We start from the raw sequence: 24518 nt of genomic DNA on the forward strand, positions 1-24518 counted from the left end.
GTGAAAACACATGTATGAGTACAGTCATGACTCCATAATCTGACCCTTAACAATCTGAAAATCTTGCTATCCGACAGGTTTTTAGGAAAAACGAACGGAACACATGAAAAATAGCCTTAACATATCGACAGCCTTGGATTCTGACTCCGACATGACATTTTATGTCTCAAATCAGGATAACGGCGTATTATCTGACTGAACAATCCCACAGATTGGCTACGTTCAGACTGCAGGACTTAATGCTCAATTCAGATTTTTTTGTGAAATTAGATTTTTTTGCGAGTGCGTTCACATTTCCAGCTAAATGCAACCTGTATGTGATCTGCTGTGTGAACTTCATACGACCTAAAAGTGTCCCGCATGCGCAGAAGAGGACACGACGATGTCACACACAGTGAATGTGCTCAGTGACAGCGGAAGTAAACACGGATGGTAACGATGGAGCGTATCTGTCACTCCCCCGCCACCACCGATGGTGGAAACAGAACTGTGACCATTATTCTAAACTGGCATCAGCAGCCAAATACTGCCTGTGCGTTCTGGCCACTTCCACCCCGTCAGAGCGCTCCCCTGTCCATGCCAAATATTCATCACTAATTGGGCCTGAATATCCAGAGACCAGGAAGTGCTATTTGGACCAGTCCTACTAGTTATTATAACAACTATAAACAAGAAGTATTAACAACAGATGAGCCTTCCAGCATCAAGCCCTCCTTGTATCTGGACCTCCGTCTTGACAATCTGACAGCCTTGCTATCCGACATAAAAGAATGTTTTGCATTTAGTGTCGGATTATCGAGTCATGACTGTATGTACTTTGTGATTCTGGAGGGAGCTTTTAAAAGTGTAAAAAAAAAAAAACCCTGATGATGTCACGGCTTGTACTTTACATTTCAGTTTTGTGTTATAAATAGAAGGTTTGAGGTTTTATGAGGGCAGAGGGCTCTCATGAAATCCACTGTTGAGTTTCAGTATGGGAAAGTTACCATCCAGCGTCCAACATTTTTAGAGCTTGATCAACACTCAAACCTAAAAGTCTGACTGTTTCAGCTCCTTCTGCTTTGACTTTGATCCTTACTATTTCCTTGTGTGAGAAACTTTGTGGAAACACAATTGTAAACCACTGGAGAACCATCGAGGTGGACTATACACAAAAAGCACAAGGTCAGATGAGGCATTTTCCTCCATAGGCCATAAAACTTTTACAGTCAGTGTTTTCAAAGTGAGGAAGTACAGAAGGGTTGAAGAGCATGAATTAAAAATCAAAGGAAGTAGCTGAAGAAGCGGCTGCTATATGAAGAGCATACATCGAGGAAGAATACACCTGCCAGTGGAAATCTGTTCGCTTCCTAATTTCATTCTATTCAAGTCATGTCTTGTGTTTTTGTACTGCTTGTTGTGCAGTTTTGAGCGCCAGACAAGAAAGAACGCTAGCAGATCTGAGCACAACATACATTAACAGTCCCAAGTCCTGTAAAAATTAAAAAATAAGTAATCAATTTCAGCTTGAAGCTGGACTATTTTGTCCAGGTTTGCAATAGTTCAGCTGTTACTGCTATAACGTGGACATCAAGACGGTGCTAAGTGGAAAATCAGGAGTTGCGTGTTGAGTTCTGTATATCTAAAATCCAAATCTGACTCTTAAGTGCATACACAGGTTGTTCATTTTTCCAGAGTGATGGCTATTCTTCCTGTTTCCAGGCTTGAGCCCTCGTTGTCTTTATTAAGGAATACTTTTCTGCTACTGCGGGGTCTTTAAACTGCATAATGGCTTGTCCATCCTTCAGCTACAGACACAGTATAAGTCTGAACATTAGACGCTATGATCTTGTATTTTGATAGCTTGGAATTATTAATTTCCACCACATAAGCCTACCAACCGTAAGAGAAAGAAACGACATGATACCTCAGAACTTAACAGGGTGCTTTAGCCATCAGTCACAGTTTGTTCTTGGGACATACTGAGGAGATTTTACAGTAGTCGGGGATACTGTAACAGAATAACTGACTTGAAACGTACATCTTCCCTCTTTCCCATAAATTCTTCTTAATATCCTGAGGCTGACTATCACTCACTGTCTCACATGTGCGGCAACAGAAACAGTAATTCTACACCATATCTACTAAAATAAAGTCTTGTTTGGAAAATGTTGATTAAGCATGACACACGGGTAAAAATACGAAATGAAAAGGAGGGAAAAATCTAATGATTACCCAGTTGTTGTCACTTTCCCATTAGGTAAAACTTTCTTGATATTATCCATCCATTATCTATGCACCGCTTAATCCTCTCTAGGGTCATGGGGGGTTTGGAGCCTATACCTAACCATAATCCTAACCCTGGACAGATCGCCAGTCGATCACAGGGCTACACTTAGAGACAGACAACCAAGCACAGGACACAAGGACTGTGTGAGGAAGCCGGAGAGAGAACCCACGCTGCACGGGAAGAACATGCAAACTCCACGCAGAAAGATCCCGGGTGTCCTCACTGGGTCGTGAACTGGCGACCTTCTTGCTGCGAGGCAACGATGCTAACCACTGAGCCACCTTGCAGCCCTTTCTTGACATTATGCGTGAGAAATAATTCCATTTCTAAGACATCTGATATGCTATCTGAGGTGCCGTGTTTACTCGAGTCCAAAAACTTTTCTATAACAATAAAGCTACAGTATGTAGGATTGTAAAAAACAGAACGAGTAAATTGGATTTTGAGAGCATACAACTGAAAACATCCCACCCTCTTCCTTCAGGTCTTCCTCCAGAACAAATGAATATTCACTGTCTGAGAACAGCTGGAGGAATAACCCATGGCAGACAGAGTTGGTGGGGAGAGCATGCATTAAAACTACATTATGTAAAGAAAATACACTAATAGGCTACATCGCCTCATTTGCAAAACATCCCGCTCAAAGCCAATATAGACTAACATAGGATAAATACCACCAGCATGTACACGGATAAGTGTAAACACACCCTGATGAAACTACAGAAGGATGGAGGCCACAGAAAGCACTAAAACACACAAATACACAAATCTATGTGATCATCCGGCATGTGCAGCAGTGCAAGATGTTGTCGGTTCCTCACTAACTGCCTGTAAACTATTTCATTGTCGGTTTGAATTCATGCATATTAAAATGAGTACAGATAGCAAAGCAAAACCAAAGGATTCATTTTGAGGGCGCAAGACGGCCTCGGGTGGCCGAGTGCTGGGGCTCGCTGGGATGTTAGACAGAGGACAACAAGTAATGAAAACCGGCTAGAGCCAATTTATGGTGTAATAAGCAGTGATTATCATTCCATTTAGATGTCTCCTAGATATTTGTTTTCTAATTCAGAATAGGAAAACAAATCAGTCTGATTATTGTTCTAACTCCACTACAGGCCTGGGGGATAAAACGATCGCAATATGTACAGATGATAAACACTTCATCAATAGAACAGGAAAATAGTTTGTTGGAAAGCTTGATGATTTCACCTAAACGCATTAGATGCAATCTGCCACGAAAGTACAAAAACTCAAAGTTCAGTTGCGTGAACAAACCATGAGTAAATTTATAACCAGCCTGTCATATGCCTATGGGTGTAGATACTCTAAGTCACTCTCTTGTGTGCAGGCATCTCAAGGCGAGCTAGTCTGCAGCTGTCTGAGTCATCATCCTCGTCCTGTGTTCTCTACAACATTCACCTAAATGAAGTATCCCCAACACTCTGCTTCGATGGCTCACAGACTTTATGTTGGGGTGAACGTGGAGGCCAGTTTGGGGTCTCCATGTAGTAATACCTGGTGGTTCAGAGGCGCTGCTTTCCATCATTGGACGCCTGATAGACGTGCAACTAGGCGCTGACACAATAAATGATTGAGAGGTGCTTTTTAACATGAAACTAATGGCCACACCCTCTTACAACCACGCAAACACTGACTGCACCTGACTGGACAACCGTCCCCAGACCAACATGGTCACTTGTTTGGAAACTTTTGCCTATATTCCAAAAACAGTTCACCAAAATTAGCTTCTGACAAATTTGAGGCGAGAAATTAGCTATGCAGCTGCTCAATCTGTCTTTAATTTAGAAAAACGACGGTTAGTTTACAAGTTTACAGGGATGGCCAGTGGAGGCTGGGTGCCCCTGATTTGCATAAAGTAGCCAAGACTTGAATTTTATGCTAATGAGGATCGGCTAATGTTGCAAACCGCCACTAAAAATACAACACGCCGCTACCTGAATGCATTGCACAGCTTTTTACACAGACAATGAATGCTTAGTGTAAAAAACAACATATCCTGTGGACATAAAACATCAGAATCTTAACCTCAGCACAGTTCAGTAGCTTTGCTCTGGTTGCACCTCCAGGTTTTATTTGGTTTTATTATTGTGTGTTAGGGTGAGATCCTTTATTCTTATGTCATCCATCCATCCATCATCTATACACCGCTTAGTCCTCACTAGGGTCGCGGGGGGCTGGAGTCTATCCCAGCTGACTTAGGGCGAAGGCAGGGGACACCCTGGACAGGTCACCAGTCTATCACTGGGCCACACTTAGAGACAGACAACCAAGCACACTCACATTCACACCTACGGACAATTTAGAATCACCAATTAACCTCATCATGTTTTTGGACTGTGGGAGAAAGCCAGAACCCAGAGAGAACCCACGCTGCACGGGGAGAACATGCAAACTCCACGCAGAAAGATCCCAGGCGTCCTCACTGGGTCGTGAACTGGCGACCTTCTTGCTACGAGGCAACGATGCTAACCACCGAGCCACCTTGCAGCCTTTCTTATATCATGTGTTAAAAATTAGAGTATCATTATTAGTGTATCTTGATAAAAAAGACTTGATTTTGACATCAACTGAAATTAAAAATGTTATGATGATAATGTGTTCAGTCATATCGCCCAGCCACACTACAGCATATGATACACAGGCCTACAGAGCATCTCAGACACTTGAAGGACTGATTAAAATAACATCAGGCGCAACAACCTCACCCTATTAAAACGCTACCATACACTGACAGGGCTAAATGAGCTGTTAAAATTAAGGAGAGTGATATACATTACAACAATACGAACCTTTGATGGAGCTACAGTATTTATGTGCTGCTCTGACACCAGTACAATTAACCCTCTAACTAACCTCAGGTTTCTGCCTGACAAGATTGTGTCGGACCTCAAAGAAGCAGGAATCAGCTGCTCCCACTCAAAAACGGATGACAGCGAAGCCATAAAGCAGCTCGTCAGCTCTGGAAGCTTTGCCTTTTTTATGACCCCCCATCCTCTACCCTTATCTCCGTGTTGAACCACTTTGGAGTTGATAAAGCTGGAGGATGAGTTGGACCGCTGTGATATTCCTGCCACATTCTTCTGCATAAAGTTCATTGTGACCACGGCTCTCTTTTCTTCCCCTCCCTCCCCTCCTCATCTCCCTCTCGCTCTTCCCCTGTCTTTTCTCACTCTCTCTTATCAAGCCAGGCAGAAGCAGACAGCGACTTGAATTAAGCGCTGGTCGGGGGGGAGCTGCTTGGAGCCGATAACAATACAAAATGGATTTTCTCAAACAGAGAAAAACAGCTGTCTCCATTATTTGAATGCTTCACCTTTCCCCGCTCCATTAATTGGCTCTTTGATCACAGGCAGAGGTGCACAGTGACTGATAAGGAGTAGGTTATTAGTAAAGTAGCCTGGAGGACCGAGAGGCGGCCGGCCGTGGCGGGCTGCAGGAGATGAGATAAAGGCGTGGTAATGCCGGTGTGAGAGAGTGCCGGTGAGTGATAGGGCCGCGCCGTCTGGCCCTCTCGCTCCCCGCTTGGCTCACGGGCGGCGGGGAAAAAGAGTAGCAGCAGGACGAGGTGTGATATAGCCGCTAATGCAGGATTGTGATTCAGCTTGTGGGGGGATAGAGCGTGGGATTTGATTCTATAACGGCGTGCTCCTTTAAGTGGTAGATCTCTCCCTCCCAGTCTGCCTCCCCCTCCACCCGCTCTCACAAAATCAAACTGTGTGACAGGAAATTTCCTCTGCGCTTTTCATATTGGCCTGATATGTGGTAAATGTTAGGTCTATGATAGCCCGCGAGGAAGAAAAACTAGAAGGAGGGGGGGAAATGACATTACCCCATCGAGGGCTTTTTAAGAGATGGGCGGCTCCTTTGATGTTGTGCTGAGCTAAATTCACTGCATTAAATCTGATGGAATTTTCACTATAAGCCTGTTTATGTATTTTCTCACATCCATGGACAAGGGGCGATTTGCCACACTTCTCAGTGGAGGGAAAAGGAATCTTCAAGAAGTCACTATCTTGTAATCCCCCCTCCTCTCTCTCCTCTCTCTCACTCTCACTCTCTCCCTCCCTCTCTGTTCAAGAAATAGGACCGGAGGGGACAAGCAGGGTATTTGTGTGTTGTAAAGCGTGGTAAGAAAAGAGGGGAAGTGTTGATATTAAATTACCGAACACAAGGTTATCTAGTTCCTGCACATGGCTAGGCTGCCCTGGGCCAAGGGTAATCTGCTAATAGCGTTCACAACGAATGACATTATTAAGGAACTGGGCCCATGTGTCAGGCCCCTCTCTGTCTCTCTCTCTATCTGTCTCCCTCTCTCTCAGACTGGCACAAGCAAAACAGTGGAGAGGAGAAGAAAAATAGCAAAAAGAGACAGGGGGGCAGAGATGAATGAGCGGAGCTGCTGGACGAGATAGGAGTTGAGGAACTGGAGACAAGAGAGGAAGAGCGAGGAAGTCAGGGGGTAAAGGATATGAGGCTTTCTTTTTTTATCAGTGGCATTTGTTTAAGAAAAAATGCCCTGCAAATATCAAATGATTTATGACTCAGTGAAAGCAAATAACTGCAAACCTGTACGCTGGGAGCTGTGACCCACTAAACCAATTTGACTGAGGGAAATCCTGCATCAGGGGTAGTTAGCGCAACTGATGGGAGAGATTCAGTACAGACAAAAATCTAACACAAAGCATTGCAACACAAACACTCTGCCCTGTAGCCTCAGATCTCCTCAACAGTACAGTGTATTCAGCTGTGGCATATAGAGGACGAGAACAAAAAGCCTGTGCGGATATCAATGTCAAGTAATGGCCTCCATACACTGCCCAGCAGGTGAAGTGGAGGAAAAAAAAAAACCCACACAAAGCTTCCTTATGCCCCCGGGGGGATAGTGAAAACTCAGCAAAAGAACTCATCTGAAGAAAAAAAAGAACTCTTCCTCCTTTTTCTTTACACTCCATCCCACCTCCTCCAATCTCACCCTTAACCGTGGCGGCATCCAGTAATCCACCGTGCAGTTGTTCTAGTTGAAACAGCCACAGTTGTTTCACACGAATGGAAATGCGCATTCACAGTCGCACAAACATGCTTGTTCAGTGTGGAGAAAAAACAGCTTGAATAGAGCAGCAAATTGAAATCATTTTTGGATGTTAAACACACTGTTACATGTAAGTGCTGTTTTGTTTTTTTTTTATTTATACGTACATCTATAGAAACGTTTAAAGACCCCCTCTGGTGAAAATCGTGCTTTTTACCTCGGTAACATCTCCATATGGTGTTTTCATATGCTGGAATATATCATGAGTGAAAACAGGCAGTCAACACCTTGAAACTGCCGTGTGCCAAGGACAGAATCGAAAACAGGGATTTGATACAAAACAAACCTATCATGAAGCAGCTCTTTCAATTTGCACAGTGGGCCTTTCCAGTTCATTCTTTTTCTTAAGAAGTAGTTTCTCGCACAAACATGTACGGCGGAATTATTCCCATATTACAAGTTGCTACTGTGTTGTCTAGAGTAGATTTACGCCACTTTAACAGAGCCGTAGGTGAGCTGGTGCACTCGAGCTACAGCGTGCAGCAGAGGGGTGAGTGGAGATAGAGGCAGGGGCTTTATAGATCTACACATTCTGGAGGAAATCAAATCAAATCAAGTTTATTGTCATTTTGCTGTACATACAACAGTAGTACAGACAAGATGAGAGAGCGTTTCTTCAGGATCCAAAAACTAAAAGCAATTAAATAAAGAAGTGTTTGCATGTCTGGATCAGCAGTTCAGCATTCTGACAGCTTGTGGAATAAAGCTGTCTGGAGGTTCTTCCTTCAGTGCTCCGGAAACGTTTGCTTGATGGCAGCAGTTCAAACAGTTTATGGAGAGGGTGTGAGGAGTCCCTGACAATGTTCAGTGTCCTGCTCCTGCAGCGGCTCTGGAAAAGTTCAGAGCTAGCTGTCTGTCTGTCCACCTGGAACGATGTCGTCCCCTCCAGCTGTATGTCCGTCTGGGATGCTGTCATGGAGCCATGTTTCTGTAAAAGCAGACACATAGCAGTCCCTCCACTCTCTGCAGGTTTCTCTCAGCAAACGTAGCTCGACCAGCTTGTTGTGGAGGGAGCAGACACTGGAGAGTAGGAGGACCATCCTGCTGGTCTGGAGGGGTTAGCCTTGAGCCTAGCATGGATCCCGGCTCTCTCCCTCCTCCTTTGTTTACGTTCGTACCACTTGCACTTCCTTCTCTCTCGGGTAACTGCCGGCGTAGTCTACAACCGGACTGTGTTGGTGTAGTGTGTCCAAATCCCAACCGCGCACCGCAATTTTAGCACCGTTCATTGCCCTGATGTTCAGCAAAGTCTCTCAGATGTGTAAGTAGAAATAAATATGTATAAATAATAAGGTAGAGTTAGGTCTAAACTATTAAAGATAAATATAAACTTTATTGATCTTTATCTTTAATAGTTTATATCTAGCGCTACACTGTTATTGTAAGGCAAGAAAGAAACTAAACATGTAAGTTTTAATACACAGACATGAGATTTCAAAGGGTTCAATAATGAAAACATTCAGTTAACGTTGTCAACTGAATCTCACAAACAACGAATCCTGCAAATGCACAAAATCAGATGGGAACCCATAGGTTTCACAATTAAACATAACTCATAAACAGTTTAAACATTAGAAAATGCTGCCCTTTTGCGGTGCTTATAGCAGTGACTAAGGACTCCCCTTGACATTTTCAAATCCTCATTGAACTGTGCAGGATAAACAAGCTATTTAACTTCAAGAACTGGCAGACCTTCCAGCAGCTCCGCATTCTCACAGCGACTAACCTCGCGGTAAGTACGCATTTCACTGAGCCTCAATATTTGACATTGACTTCATGGGGTGAGCAAGTATATGTTCTTACTCTTTTGCGTGTGTGTTTGTGTGTGTGTGTGTGTGTGTGTGTGTGTGTGGGTGTTTAAGTGCCAAAGTGAACATCTTGCTAGGATGTGAAGTCAGGAGGTCTCTTCCCATGCAGGCAGCCAGTAGAGAGGAGGTGATTGATGGCTAATGAGGGCTGAATGAGGAGCCGAGGCCAAACACACAGTATACTGCCTACACATGATGGATGGCACGCTGAGATACAGTACCCACACATACACATGACTCCATTCAGAGTGGATGTGGGTTTGCTTCCTTGTGTGGTCTCAATGAAAGTGTTGATGTAAGACATTCGGGTCGATATGGAAAAGGTTTAGTTACAGTATTCCTGCGATTGCGTCATGTGCGTATCGGGGTCGCCGTTCTCTTCAATACAGCTCGATTAAAGTTCCAAATTAAGATCATAGCTGGTGGAAAACTTGACTCTGACTGCGCAAAAAAACGCCTACATCAGCTGACTCCTGCATATCTCTGCAATCCTTGTGGTAACTTTGGAGCTTGTATTTCCTCTTTCAACCCATCCTTTTCCACTCTCAAGCCACTGAGCCAAATCACATCGGAAAACAGTTTACCATGACACACAGTGGGACATCACAGTCCATCAGTCATCCTGAACCCCACTGTTTCCAGCTCAGTGGATTCATCCCATACCATTCAAATATCACACAGACTTCACCTATAGACACTGCATGGAGCCTCGTATAAACCCTGCAACATATGGACAGTTGGAAAATAGTGTTTTATCCTCCCAGTTAGCTTGATCGGAGATGAATTGGTCTGTATGGAGGCTAACCTTGACTGAGACGTCCGTCCATCCAAAGAAAACTACACGATTAACATGATTAAGTGCGGCTGGGAACTGGTTTCGTTATCGTTGTTGTTGTTTTCTTGCTTTAATCGTTAACAACAGTGATTACCGTTCAAAAAGTCCATGTAACATTATAAAATTTCCTGTTTAGTCTAAACAGTCTAAAACCAAAAGATACCAGTTTGCAAAGATATAAAACACAGAAAAGATTTGACACTGATTTTATTTTTGCTATTAATCAGTTACCAAAACTGCTGCTCATTAATTTCCTGCTGAAGACTTATTCTGCCAACTGTTTCATCTCCACGAGTGATAGATTTAAGTAACCAAACAATGTTCTTACATGATTTTGACAGAACAGAATGAAATGAGACAAAGCCCAAAAACATTCTACACTCAACAGATAAAATCAAAAATTTCCAAATGCGTAACACGAACCAGCAGCAGTTTGTTAAAATGTCAGTGTTTTAAATAAATATAAAAAGGGAACATTATTATCTGTGATGTGCAGGAAATAATCAATAAATGTCATAATTACTAACAGGAAAGTTCAGTCATTGAGCGTTTTCTCTGTCTGTGACCTCAAGAAAAAATACTTCCTTTAACTCTGGACATTTCTCAGCTTTTTTAAACTTTCCAACCGAACAGCAATAAATAAACCTATCCGTTTAATGTGCAATACAAAGAACAGTAGTGTGTTTCCCTGCTGCTATAGAAATAGACCAGTGGAGCCAATAATTCTTTCTGCACTGTAGGCACATAGAATTCGTGATTAAACATTAGCTGTATACTTTGGGCTAAATCGTGAGCCATATATCAGATTGTGGAAGTGACAGACTGTTGGCCGTATTGAACATTAGGAGAGCATGTGGCTACTGAGTGCTTGTGATGTATCTTTCTGAATTCTAAATGAAGCACCAAAGCAAGGATGTAAATCAGCGGAAACTTTTTTCCTTCTCACAATATGTTATTTTCAAGGTCATCCTATTCTTTTTTGGTCTTGTTCTTCTATTTCCATCCGTCTTTCTCCTCTCAACTCTTGTCCATCAAGAAGGACAGCACAGAGCACAGCTTACGCTCAGATGGAGCGAAAAAAAAGCAACTATGACCGAGTGATAAAACTGGGCTCAGCAACGCTGACGATTAGTGCTGCTGTCTTGGACAGGCAAGGAGAAGCCATAAGCACCGAGAGCACTCCTGAGAAAATTTATAGCTTATTCCTGAGCATCCTTTACATCCCGCGGCTCCGCTTCCATCCACCCATCCCTGGTCCTGTGTCTCCCCATCCCTCCTCACCCAGCACCCTCTCCCTGACTTCCCCAGCTGTTCTGCACCTGGATGCTGGCCTATAGGAGACAGATCAGAACGCATGCCATCCATCTCTCTGAGGGGGCACATGTGGTGTGTGTGTGTCTGTCTGTCTGTGTGTGTGTGTGTAGCTGCTAGAGCTTGCAGGAAGCTAAAGGACCTGGTATGAGTTGGATTGTGGATAAAAGCGGATGTGCCTGTATTTAGTCGAGGTCTTTAATTCGAAATAAACTTCATGACTCGGGTGCATCATGATTATCACAGACAAGCTGAGACTGAATGCTAAAGCATGAAAAGAAGTATTCGCAAGGTTTATAAGGTTTTTAAGGACAGGGGACTTTAAACAACACAGTTTATCCTCCCTCCTAGTCTGGTTCCGGTCTTCTAAATAGCTATGCACAGTTTTTCACAGTGTTTTAAATAAAGAAACCAAACAGCAGTCTGATTACGCCTTTCAAAGTCTAAGCATTTGTTCTTTAATTAAGGTGTCCTTCATTAGTCCCATTTGTGTAGTTTTTTGTTTTTTTATTGGCTGAACTCGTGAAAATAAATAATTCCTCCTAGTTTTCTTCCTTTCAAAGGCAGATTTGTTTACAATGGTGAAGTGAAGGTGTTTTTACTTAGTCTCATAGATAACACCGACTCAGTTCATTTTTCTTTTTTAAAGACAATACTATACAGCAAAAGACAAACGCCGCCTAATATATGTTGCAGTCAAAGTGAATATTCCACAGAGATTACCTGTAATTCTTCTAAAGTTTGCTTCCTGAAGAGAATTAACAGTACCTACATTACTCAGTTCTAATCTCCTGTGTGCCATTTCACTTCTGTTTGTCCTGACTGTCATAAAAAATGTTCCAGAGTTGACAAAGTTGAAAAAAAAAAAGCACGTCAATAGAATATTTATATTTGAATACTTAATGAAGCTGTCCCGGTGGACGATCTAAAATTAATTTATTCCAATGCTATGTATTAATAAAAACGTTAAAATGTGATAGAAGCACTGCAGGCACGTCAAGCCCACGTCTTGATTAAAAGCAATTTATTCGCGAACGGTTTGTTTGCGGAATCAATTTTTCATTCTAAATGTCACATTCCTCTGAGTTTTGCAATGCAGATTGGCTGAGATATTTTGTTGAAATATACATGGGACTTCTCTGCTCTCCCATGGCACACAAATTTGATTGGTGTGAGAGGGAGGGAAGATGGATGAAGATTGTCCGGGGTTCGTTGTCAGGGGACCGGGAGAGGTTGCAACGTTGTTCTATATCTGCGTGAAATGTCTCAGATCAGAAATGGCAGCTCCCATATGGATTTAAATCCAGACACAAGCGGCATACTAATAAACAAACTGCACTCCAGACAGACGCATACATAGAAGACATCCACATGTGGAAGCAACAGCAGACCTTTATACTTATGTGAGCAAATCACAGTAAAATTAGATACTCTGAAACAAATGAAACAATAAATCTATTGTTGCAGCAAGTCTGCGTTGTGCGTCTCGTGCCATTTTGGACCAATATGGTGTTTTTTGTGTCAGTTTGAATCTATATTTGCAAGAAACACAGAATTACAGTATTTTAGATCAAGTCCAGAAAAAAACAAATTTGCACTACGTCATCTCCTTCCACTATTTCCTATTTCCAATGCATAAAACCGTATCAAACAGTGTTTCACATATCCATTCTGAATTAAATAACTGAGTTAACAAGCAACTTTAGCTTTCCAGAAGATGTAAAACCAAACCAGGGATAAGTAAATGTTGGAGCTGCATTTAATAGAAAGCAAGAAAAAAGACTCCCGTGGCTTGTGTCACTCTGTTTCTGCTGAATGAGTAAGCAACGTTAGGTGTTTGCAGCTTGATAGGTGCATGTAGGAAAGGACTGAGTGTTTTCATATTTAGCTCAACGGGAAATCAGATCAAGGTTTTTGGCATGTTATAGCTGATCTTGGTCAATTTCGCTGCTTTACTCGCTATACATACCAACAAGCTATATCGATACATCAGAATCTTGTTCCTGCCTATTCATTACTGCAGCATGCAGTTCAGACATGTGCTGTGGAGGGATATGGGAATGTTTGGCATCACAGATGATACGAAAAAGTGACTCATTCAAGCCTTTTTCAGACATGGGATACGAAAGATTGCTGCTTTATCAATCCTTTAAAGTGATGGGATTCTGGGATTCAGACATGGTACCTTTTATGTCAATGTTCCTCATAGCTTTATTTAGACATCCCACCACAATGGGAGAGAACCACGGTGTATTTGTCATTCACACGAGATTGGACAGTACATGAAGTGATGTATAATGCATAATAACAGCCTAATAAACAAATGACGAAATCTAAACTAATAGCAAGCTTTCAAACTGTCCAGATAACTAATAGTTTATTTATGATTTCATAAACACTGAAAATTCTGTCCATGTGTTATGGAAATCTAGCTGTGAATTTTAAATGTGCCACTTGCATGAATGCGCACAGCTCTCTCTCTCTTTGGAGACGCTCATAGTTGGATCCTGCTGCTGTCTGATGCTGCAGGTATTTCACAGACTCAGAGGAAAAACTCCTGCAAACAGCTGGAGGCAACAAACTAAACTGCAGCTCCTGTTAACATTTTGTCAAAACCTGGATTACATTCATCAGTGAGTGAGTGTCATTAATCCCAACTCTCAGTTTTCATCTCAGTAAAGAAGTATTTCTGTGAACATTTTAGTTTGTAACGTGAAATTGTAGAGTAAACTGAAGGTGTTTTGTGATTTTGGCAGCAAACTGTGTTTTTTGCGCTCTTTGTGATGTTTTTGGAGGAGAATTAGAGCTGATGTTTTTTTTTTAAAGGCTTTCCGAGAGCAGTTCACACAACTAGACGTATGTGGTAATCTTGTCCGTGCTTTTCTGTTGATGTGATTGCATACAGTTCAGACTTGTTCTGTGATGAAAGTGACACAGATTATGTTATACGAGGTGTGTCAGAAAGGTTCTAGGACTGGTGTCACAAAAGACATATTTCAAACCAGAACTACAAACGACAAGTTCTTCCCTTCAGACGATCAACCAGCACGTCTACAAAGTGATCCTGCAGCGTTTGCTTCGTTCAGTACAAGAGAAGAGGCCAGAGTTGTGGCAGGACAAGTCGTGGCTGCTTCACCATGACAACGTGCCTGCTCACAACGCCCTGAGCATCTGACAGTTCCTGGCTGAGAAGAACATCACCGTGCTGGAGCAACCTCCCTACTCACCCCACCTGATGATTTGTTCCTCTTCCCCAAGCTCAAGGGGGTCATCAAGGAACGACGGAGCTGCGGAGGATCCCGGAAGAATCCTTCCAGGAGTGCATGGCGTTGTGGCAGAGAAGGCTGGGACAGTGTGTTAGACTCCAGGGGGATTACTTCGAAGGGTAAACTTACTTTGTATTTCAATTATATCTTTTGTGACACCAGTCCTAAACCTTTTCTGACACACCTCTGACAGACGTTTACAGAAAAGTGACCAGGGTGCTCATTCACACATGAAGTGGACGGGTTCAGCAGCCATCAGACTAATGGAAAGGCGTAGACGGCACATGTTCTGACTGGTTGTGTTATGGTATGGAATAGACCGACAGTAATCTTAAAAGTATAAGTTGTTTCCATGTAGTTGCCATAAGTTGTTTATTGTAGCAATTCAGTGACGTACTGTGCAGCGTGGGGGCAGAACGTTAGAGATATACCTGGTCTGTATTTTCATCACAGTGTTTACATGTTTCCAAATTTGATATATTGAAAACAAAAATTAGAGTTACGCTGTAGGGGGTCTCCTATAGCAACAATTAAAGACAATTAAAGACAGAAGCCTCTTGGATGAGAGGTGAAATGTCTTCAAGGAACTCAAGCAAGTCCAGTTGCTACGATGAATCTACAAGAATTAAAGACAGATATCTAAAATACGGTTAATATCAGTCTTATTTGTCCAACTCTATGTAGAACTTACTTGTACCACTCAACCAGAGCTCAATGGTTAAACTTTGCTAAATTGTGCTTCAAATTCATTTTAATGGGATTTACAAAACGAGCCTGCTAAGTCAAACAACTTTTCCTTTTTATCTCCAACAAACGCCCACAGAGTGTCTCATACTTTTATCATCACGTAAGATCACGTCGGTACACAACTTTAACTTTCCTCCAAACACGTTGAGGGAGAGAGGTAAATTACTATTTCATCTCCTTCACAGAGATGTGAACCTCCATCACTGAGAGGCTGCATCAGGTCAAATAGTTTCTGATAGAGCATCAAGAAACTGTTTGCTCCAGAAGACCTTCTCACTCAGTCGCGATTTCTCCTTTCTGTCCTCTGACACACTGGATTCATCTTTTCGCGCTACTCATCTTTCTCGGCTGGTCTTCTTTGTCCTGTAACATCTTCTGTTTATCATTTCATCTGTTGATTTCTTTCCCACTATCGCTCCGTCGAATGACATATTGCATTTATCAGCCCATCCTTTACTCGTCTGAGATGTTGGACTCATCTATCCTTCGTCACTTCATTGCTCTTTCTCCCTCCCTGTCTGTCTTGTCTCGCTGCCTCTCCCTTGGATCTCCAACAAATGTTTGACCAAGCTGTTCCCCACTGTATTATTCAAGCACTGTGTGTGTGAGCCCGTATCATCAGACATGTATGCCTGACATGATGCATTGGCTCTGTTTAATTATAGAGATGCTGAATAAATATTTACAGATGGCCGATCCGTCTTGTGCAGGCCAAGCCCACTAGTGTGATTTATGAACCTTCAACTAATGCGGAAGAAACGGCTGTCATTGTTTCTGTATGGAGGCTGGATATTATACACTACATGTATGCATTCAGGTCTCAGACACTGCTAATACATACAAGTAGCTGCTACTATGAGTCTGGATGGAATTTGTTCTGAGTTTAAACAGCTTCTTGAGACTGTATTAACCTATAGAGGCATTGCTGTGTTATTAGCTTCAAAAGCTGTCAGGTCTTGTCAGATATGGTGGACCTGCCGGCAAGCTAGAAGAGTAAATGGAATATATTAAAGTTTTAAAACTCGGCACTGAAATAGCCCTGCTCGACCTGGTGTGGATATCTGGAGTTTTAACCTGACCTGAACTGAACTTTACTACTGTAATATGTCATTTTAACGCTGGCTTGCTGTTTAAATTATTTTATAAATGACCTGTCAGTGATGTAAAAGCATTTCTTTTAAACTGTAGAAGATCCTCCTCAATAGGGGGAATACAGGAAGGATCTTTGACATAAAAATTTCAACATCAGGTAAAGATAACACATTTTGCTGCTATGTAGGAGGAGAAATTAGGAATAAAATGAAACTTGACCTAATTTGACCCAGAGGGAATTAGATCCTGAATCAAGCCAAACCCAAAGAGTCAGACTAATCGCATTTGGGCTGAGATTCAGAGCTCTAGATTAGCTAGCCCCGAATCCAAAGCAGCCTATTACTGGCGTGGGCGGCTATGTGGAAACGAATGAGCAGAAAAGCTAGTTATGATGAAGTACTGGTATGTAAATGCTATGTCTCTACACACAGCGCACTTGAAGAAATTTCATATGACGAAAAGGCATGGCTTATGGCTAATGGGGGGCTAAACTTGTGGTTCCACTTTGAATGGTGATTTTGTAGATGTAGATATATGGACATGCGATGTAAAAATGATGCACAAGAAATCTTTGGGTACAGCAGTTAAAAAATAAATTTACATTAGAGGATGACTGAATATTTTCCAAAAAGCTTACAGTGATGGCACCTATAAAAAAAATCATTTCTAGACTACATCGTGATTTTCAGAATTTAAATGGACACCATACTCTGGACAATAAAACAAGATGGGAGGCCAATATTACAAAAATGGTGGAAGAATGGGACAGAATCTGCAAACAGCAACGGTTGACAACAAGCTCTCCTTCCTGGAGGGAATACAGCTGGAAGAACTCTTTTGTACCCCAGCACAGAAAACTAAGTGCTCTGGAGGTCCTGTGAAGTACTGCGGCAAACCACTTTCACATCTTTTGGGAATGTCCCTCCGTGGCTCCATTTTGTGCCCATGGCCTCTTGGAGGCAGTTTTTAAGTTTAAAATCTGCTTTAACTTTAAAATCATGTACCTCGACGATTTAAAAGAACTTTAATGAGAGATAAAAGAGAGATAAATGTTTATTGAGACTATTGTTAGTAGTTATCGCAAAGGTGAGAATATAGTCACATCCTCCTGCTGCTGTTTGTTCTATTACTGTTTGTATTTTTATTATGCTTGCTTAAAAACTACAATAAAAAGTAAGTTAAAAATAGATAAATCTACATTAGATCTTCTCACAACATAGCGTGGAATGCACAAACATCTCCATTGTTAACAGACAACATCGCCTCAAAACTGTAGCAAAAGTTTCCATTCGTAGCTTCGTTCATTGTGCCAAATATTTTTTTAAGCACCAAAACTGGAGACCCATAAACTTGGAAATTCCTCCTGATTTAGTCCAGCTTTAGACTTCGTGAGTGACATTTATGTGAGCGCTGAGGTGGGGAGAGTTGTATATCGCTGTGTTGTGCGCGAGTTCTACCTCGGCCACTGGGAGAGAAGTACAGTAAAAGCACATTAAGCATTTCACTTCCAAACTCACTGGAGGGCTGCAATGTTTCCTAATGCTCCTCTTTTTTTTTTACTGCACACTTCAGAGCGCCTGTGTGCACGTATATATGAAGTATGAGCGCGAGGGTCCACTTGGATGAACAACTGTGTGTGTGTGTGTATGTGTGTGAGTGTGTGTACTTGTCTGCCTGCTGGTGCTCCGAAGCCATCTGGTATCTGGTCAGTCTAGCGAGCCTCTGGAGGGCACCTGGCCAGCAGCTTGCTCACCTGGTTCTGCTGGCCCCTGCCAACCACCACACCTGGCCTGGCCGGCACACAGGGAAAGGGAACAGATTGCACAGTGCAGTCAAAAGTGGTCCAACACAGAAGCATGAAATAATGCTGTGATGCAGTATATATTTGCTTGTTTGTTGTATAGAGTTGCAGAACTTATGTAGAATTTGTTTACGGGGCAAAATGTGATCTCAGTATCACACGCTGTTGATCAGCCACCGTGCACGTCTCTGTGCTTTTACAAACTATTCTCCCCTCATCGTTTCCGAGCAGATCCTCGACATACGAATATAAGATTCCGCAATGAGTAATGTTGACTTCCATTGCATCTGTCCCAACAGTTTGTGCCAGACTGCGCCAACCCATCCATTTAGCGTATGATGGCACTTCCTTCCTGCAGGTTGTCCTCTGCTATCAATTACACACTCCTCTCTCGGCAAGAAAGATGCTCTTTGTCCCCCCGTTGCACACACACAAACAATCGCGCGTGCACACACACACACACACACACACACACACACGCCGCGGATGCAGAGGGACAGACACCTGCAGAGTGTTTGTCACCTCTTCTGTTGACATCTGCGACCGCATGGCATTGTGGGAGAGATGGCCATCTGTTGTCGGCAAGGCTGGATTAGAAGGGGGCAAGCGGGCGCGATGCATCATGCTGCTCTTTTCTGTTGGTCTGAGCTGTGTGAAGTGTTGTGCCGTTATGGTGTTTTTGTTGTTCACGCTCCTATCGGTGTTGCTCAGCTAAAATAATATAGCAACAGGAGAAAGGTAAACTAGGCTTTGCATTAAAAAAAAAAAAAAAAACAGCCACAAACGCACCTGCATAGTTGTTGCGACGGCGTTAAAAGTAATTGTAGCTTCTCCTGAGGACTTCACTTTTTTTTTTCTTCCAGTAATTTCAACATGTGTGCTAATTACAGAAACGTAATGTCCTGTAAAGAATGTTTTGGATTCATTAAAGCCACATATAAATGGTTGCTTTTTGTCAGATTGAACTCTCTTCTAATTATCTTGGAAATGTTTACCCCTCTTCACAGGGAGACAGCACATGAATGCTTGATTGACATGATAGTGACTGCAGAGTTTCTTCAATTATCCTGGCGAGGTTACGATGGCTGCCTCTTGTTTCACAGCAGGTCCTTGTCATTCTGAGAACAGAAATACTAAACTCTTTCTGCTGCCTACGCTTCTGTAACCTCTGAATTTTAAGTCTGTGGAAATAAAAGACGAACACGGAGCTGGAACCATTAGGAATGATGGTGATATTTAAAACATGTGGACTGAGCGTTTGTCAGTCAGTGGGGGGACAAGCCAGGAGGCTACACTTTGGTCCGTAATAAAGTATTTCGGTAACTCTTGGATGGAAGTTTTGTACAGATATTCACGCTTCACAGAAGATGAATCCAAATGATTCTAGTGTTCTTTCAAGATTTAGCAGCATCATTGGGCCAAAATGTTAATTGTAATGGTAACCTTATGAGGTTTAACTGTAATTTGTAATCCATCCATTATCTATACACCGCTTAATCCTCACTGGAGTCACGAGGGGGCTGGAGTCTATCCCAGCTGACTTAGGGTGAAGGCAGGGGACACTGTGGACAGGTCACCAGTCTATCACAGGGCTACACGAGAATCACCAATTAACCTCAACATGTTTTTGGACTGTGTGGGAGGAAGCCCGAGAACCCGGAGAGAACCCACACTGCACAAGGAGAACATGCAAACTCCATGCAGAATGATACTGGGTGTCCTCGAACCAGCGACCTTCTTACTGTGAGGCAGCGATGCTAACCACTGTTCCGCCTTGCAGCCCTGTAATTTGTAATGCACTGCTAAAAAGAACACGTTAACATGCCAAACAGAGAAAGTTAATGTGCTATGTGTCATCTACTGAACATCTGTGAGCATGTTAGCTTGCTGACAGTAGCATTCAGCTCAAGCTACAGCTTCACAAAGGCGCTAACATGGCCGAAGACTCTTGTTCAAACAGGAAGAAAAGTTACAATATTGTGCAAAAGTTTAGTCCCTCCAGACGTTTAGGTTTACATGAATCATCCATGACCATCAAGTAGGCACCTGAATGGAATCATAAGGAATATCATCAGTAAAGAGAATAACAGGGAGCCCTGATCTCAACAACACAAGTCAGTCTGGGTTTACATGAAGAGAAGAAGATGGTCCTAAATCCACATCAGAACTGCAACAAGTTAAGTTCTCTGGTTAGAACAACAAACCCGCCGTGCACCTTGAAAAACAGTGCACAAGGATGGTCGCACTAAGTATTGATACGATTTTCTTTTCCGTTTGCTGGACTTTCTGTGAATATAAGTAATAAAGTCTGTGTCCACATTTGTTGTCCTTGAAAAGGAAAGCATCGGTTAGACATTTAGAAAATACAGCCCAGCGACAAAACAACCTTTCCTTCTTTCTTTCTTTCTTTCTTTCTTTCTTTCTTTTTCTTATCGGATTTTGTAAATTATTCAATAAAAAGTGTACGTGGCACCTTACTGTAAAAACGAAGGCAAATATGTGGTTCAAATATGCACGAAATGTTCTCTGTCACTGGAGGCAATGCATTCGCTACACACAAAATGAGGCATTAGCAAACATGGAACTTTGGAGGATGTGGTCTTTATCTTCAGGGATTACTGGGGGAACGAAGAACAATGAAAGCAGCTTTGGAAAAGAAATAAAAAATTAATACAGCAACGAGTAAAGTCTGACTGAGATAACAGAGACATTAACCCACATATTCCTGAAGGACATTCATGTGCGCAGGACGTACATTTGGCTGCTTGGCTGGGTTGTGGGTCTGCTCATCCAGCCGGCCCGCACACCGCAGACAGATGTTGGGCCAGCCAAGCCTGCAGCGCCACAGGCAGTGTGTGTTCTAGAAAAACGCAGAGACCAGATGCTGCTACCTGGTGTCCCACCCGCCTGCCGCTCCGCTATAGTGGGCATGCTCCACTGGCCATCGCATGACCTCAAAACTGGGTTCTGAGATTGCGTGCTGTCAATCATATTGATGATAGAGTGGAGCGGAGCTGGAACTGAAAGACTTCCTACGGTCATCTCAGCGTGTTCGTCGCTGTGTGTCTGACAGGCTGAATTCATTTGCCAGATTGTTTTGAATAATGAATCAAATAAGGATAATATACGGGAGGGAGAGGGGGAGAAAAAAAAAGTACAAAATAGCTGTTTTTGGAAAATGACAGCATCAAAATCCGATTTCACATCTATCTGAAGTATCAGAAGACACATCAAAAGATATAATGCAGCATCTACATCTCTTTCAGCCTCATTTTCCCTCCAGTTTTGTTCCCCAAATAAATAAACAGTCGCTCGCTCTCGAACAAACAGAAACTCTTCGTCCCTCTCCACAGTCCCTGTTATTACCAAACCCAAGGAAACTTTCGAAGAGATTCAAAGACACTCAAGATTAAAGATTTATTTGTTCTTTTGAAGTTGCAGCAGTATCTTCTTTTTTTTTTTTTTTTGGTCTTATTTCGGCAACAAATGCAGCCTGATAATGGTGTTTCTGCAGTGTGGTTGGTGGTGACCCAGAACTGCCAGAGAGAGAGGGAGCTGGCCTGACGGTCGGGTCTTGTCTCAAAACTCCCCTAATGAGGAATGGTTCAGTAATGGCTTCACTTCCTTGTAACCTCAAAGGACAAGACAGTTTACTCGCTTGTAGACTGTTATTTATGAACTATATTAGGATGTGAGAAAGGAAAAAGAAGAAGAAAAAAAAAAGACAACGAGGAAGCAGGGTTGTTAGACGGGTACGCTGGCTTTGTTTTGCAGCATCTTTTCATAGTCTGGTGCACTTCAAGTCTGGCTCGTCTCGATAATTTCTTCGTACTGTCTAATCTATATCAAGGAAGCTCCTTTGTCGCATTGTGCCGATTTCGATAAAGAGATCGTACAGTGATTGTCTTGTACATCTGGCGTCTTTGTCATCTTATTTTCTCTTGATATGCAACAATGGGTGCGAGGAAACTTTCACCTTTTTCGCCGAGGAATCTTTGGTCGCAGTTATTAGATTTAATAGTCAAACATGTCTCAGAATGCTTTGATTTCAATTAAGCTTTGAATTCCAATAACGGCTCATTGTTCTTGCTTTTATTAGCTGCTCTATCTCTTAGATTCATCAGGCATATCTCAGTGTGCTGTGCATCAGTGCATCTCTTTCCCATCTGCTCCGGCGCCAGCGGAGAATCACACTGCCCCCTAGTGCCCACTGTCATTAGTAACACAGCAGAATTGATTGTGCAGCCGTCAACCAGACAATACTCTGGTAGTCTGCCAGTGGCTCGATACCAAGATCTGTCATGGGCAGCAATGCACCACAATAGATTCTACTGATTGGAGTGGTGCACACTCCTGGCTATGACACTGGCCTACCGCTCGCTATCGAATGGCTGTTTTTCTCTCTCTCCAGTCACAAGGCCCCTACTTCAGCAATCAATGCTCCTCATTTTAATAGAACCGCTGCTGCTGCCCCGAGGAGAGAAAAGGAGGAATCAGGGTGAGCTGGTGTCTAATCATTCTTCGGAGGTGAAGACCGCAATCATGCCTTTGATGGATCTCGGAAAATGACTGAATGCGCTGCAGCAGACACATCGCACTTGGTGGTGTTTGTTAATGGAATCAGTTGGAAAGACTTGTTTAAGCACAATACCGTAAAGTGGGGCTTCATGTGCAACATGGAAATGAGGTATTAAGCCTTAACAGAAAATGCAGAGACTTGATAATGCAGAGAGGAGGAGATAACATCGAAGAAATAAAAGCTCGCAGCCCACATCCTATCCTCTGTTCTAAGCTTACATATCTCTTAGGCTCTCTAGCCCCAAGACACAATGTGAGCTGAAGCAGCCACAGACTCCTCCAAAGACATCCTAAGTAAATGCTCCAAATGACAAGACAGACTAAATACCCCCTAACAAACGATACAAGACTGCAGAAAGCGCTTTAACAAAAGAAGTATGTAATGAACCCAAGGTGCCTTCTCCCCAATATATCATCCTGAGTGAATTTGCCAACATCACTCTCTTTACCTCCAAGCATGGTAAATGAGAATTTATGCACCCGCTACTTTATCATTCTTTACTTTTTTTTTCACCCCCATGAGGTAGCCATGCCATGCGAGACAGATATTTTCACCAAAGGCAATATCCCCTCGCAGTAATTATATCAGAGTGAGAGAATGGCTCATTAACATATGTTAGGCATGTCAGGAATTTACAAGCGCCTTTTGTAGATGCCTCTCGTCAGTGTGCTGCTCCCATCCGTATGGTGTCTCCTTTGAGGATGCAACCTTCTCATTTCCATACACGTCAATCATGCTGCGCGTGGTTTTAAGAAACAATCTGCACACAAAAAAAAACGTGGCAATCATAAGGGACAGCTCAGTGATATGGAAAAAAGTGTGTCTGCGCACACGTGGGGGTGTGTGTGTTTTGTGAGACGACATAATGAAAACAAAGTGTCGGGGGCGACGTTATTGTGGTGGTGCGCCATCAACGCGGAGTGGGTGAAGCGAGTGTGTTTTCTGTTTTAAGAGGTGCGTGTGAATGCATGCATAAAGCTTGACACCAGACACCAGACCGACTAACAGACGAGTCCCGAGGCCACTGAGCTTGTGCCGCCGCCGCCGCCGCTGCTGCTCCACTGCTGCAGGACCCAACATCTGCTGCCCGCAAGAAGACACGTACCGCTGGCCTTTCACCCACTCGTATGGTGCCAGCAGAAGGAAATGACCTATTTAACAGCGATGTGCACATACACTAATTTATGAACTGAAATCGTTGTTATGTAAATCCAAAGAACATTCTGGGAGGTTATGTATCATTCATTGGTAAATTCACCCGAGAACAAAATAGCGTCTGTGTTATCTTAGTAATGGTAATTATGTCTTTTTAAAAAAAGTTTGAATGTAGATTTGCGAACACAGAGTTCTCTTCCAGCGCCAGAGGCAGGAGAGCAGACTCAGTAGTGATGTAACCATGCAAAATCTCCCTGTGAAGCGTTGTGTTTTTATAATAAACCAGAGCTGGACTTAATGAGTAATATGATGGTATCCAGTGTGATTACTCAAGAGAAAAGCAACATTTGTTTGCATAACTTTGCGTGTTGGTCTAAAAATCTGAATGCAAGTTTCATTAAGATGATAGTTTAACTTTTGGGAAATTACAGCGACTCACTTTCAGAGTGTTGATCAAATGTTGGAGACGAATGTTAGTGGCGTTACGGGATTTCAATCTCTTTTGAGGCAGCTTGCGTGTGCTGTGTGTCGCAAGCGTAAAT

This window comes from Stegastes partitus, unplaced genomic scaffold (assembly GCF_000690725.1).
Source record: "Stegastes partitus isolate 25-593 unplaced genomic scaffold, Stegastes_partitus-1.0.2 Scaffold46, whole genome shotgun sequence".
Taxonomy (NCBI): Eukaryota; Metazoa; Chordata; class Actinopteri; family Pomacentridae; genus Stegastes; species Stegastes partitus.